Raw genomic sequence first — 1,805 nt, 5'->3', positions numbered from 1 at the left:
TTCTTTTCCTTTCTTCTTCTTCTCTTCTTCTTCTTCTTCTTCTTCTTCTTCTTCTTCTTCTCCTTCCTCCTCCTCTTCACTCTCCTTCTCTCTTCTTCTTCTTCTTCTTCTCTTCTCTTCTCTTCTCTTCTTCTTTTTTCTTCTTCTTCTTCTTCTTTCTTTTTTCTTCTTCTTCTCTTCTTTTCTTCTTTTCTTCTTCTTCTTCTTTTTTCTTCTTCTTTTCTTTCTTCTTCTTCTTTCTTTCCTTCTTTCTTCTTCTTCTCTTCTTTTCTTTCTTCTTCTTCTCTTCTGTCTTCTTCTTCTTCTTCTTCTTCTTCTTCTTCTTCTCTCCTCCTTCTCCTCCTTCTTCTTCTTCTTCTCTTCTTCTTCTTCTTCTTCTCTTCTATTCTTCTTCTTCTTCTTCTTCTTCTTCTTTCTTTTTCTCCTTCTCTTTTTCTCTTCTTCTTCTCTTCTTCTCTTCTTTTCTTTCTTTCTTTTTTCTTTCTTCTTCTTTTCTTTTCTTTCCTTTTTTTTTCTTTTCTTTCTCTTCTTCTTCTTCTTCTTCTCTTCTCTTCTTCTTCTTCTTCTTCTTCTTCTTCCTTCTTCTTCTTCTTCTTCTTCTTCTTCTTCGCACCTGCTGAAACTATTTGAGCAGAATCACTGAACAGCATACTTCTTATGATATCATGAAAAACTATAGAAAAAAATCTGGTGTGGCGCACTCACACAACTTTCCTTGCCGTTATGAAAATTGACGCAAGTGTTCCCGCGCATCTCAACTCCACTATTCAAAGATCTAAGCCAGCTGGTGACAGGACAATAACGCTGCAGACACAATCATGAAGTCTGCATAATGAATGATTTAATAGAATCAACACGTCTTGCCAACAGTTTGCAAATTTATTAATTTTATTTTCTTGAACTTCCAGCTTATTTTCAATTCAAGGTGAAAATGTTACTGAACATTAATTGAAGAGATTTTTATGCTCAATCTTTTCCACTTGGACCTATTTGTTGAAATTGTATCTGAAGCCTGATAATTGGGAATCTAGAATCAATCTTTGCATAGATGGGGCGGAGCTCCTGAAATTTTTACAGATATGAGAATTGTGGCAGTTGATAGAGCTTATTAATGACTATATTAGGTATAAATTTGATCAAAATCGTTTGCGTCGTTTTTGAAAAAATCACGAAAAACCCTGTTTTTGACAACGTTTTCGCCATTTTAGCCGCCATCTTGTATTGCATTTGATCGAAATTGTTCGTGTCGGATCCTTATGTGTAAGGACCTTAATTTCCAAATTTCATGTTATTCCATTAATTGGGAGATGAGATATCGTACACGAACACAGACGCATACATCAACACACACACACCACACACAAACACACACACACACACACACACACACCACACACACCACACACCACACACACACACACACACACAACACACACACACACACACACACACACACACACACACCACACACACACACACACACACACACATACACACACCACACCACACACACACACACACACACACACACACATTTTGCATTACGGCAGTCATTGTTGCATTATCGGCAGTCCCTGTTGCATTATTGGCAGTCATTGTTGCATTATTGGCAGTCATTGTTGCATTATTGGCAGTCACTGTTTCATTATTGGCAGTCATTGTTGCATTATTGACAGTCACTGTTTCATTATTGGCAGTCATTGTTGCATTATTGGCAGTCATTGTTGCATTATTAGCAGTCATTGTTGCATTATTGGCAGTCATTGTTGCATTATTGGCAGTCATTGTTGCATTATTGACAGTCA

Source organism: Nilaparvata lugens, chromosome 7 (assembly GCF_014356525.2).
Source record: "Nilaparvata lugens isolate BPH chromosome 7, ASM1435652v1, whole genome shotgun sequence".
Classification (NCBI taxonomy): Eukaryota; Metazoa; Arthropoda; class Insecta; order Hemiptera; family Delphacidae; genus Nilaparvata; species Nilaparvata lugens.
The sequence above is the reverse complement of the archived record's forward strand: the minus strand, read 5'-3'. Positions refer to the sequence as shown.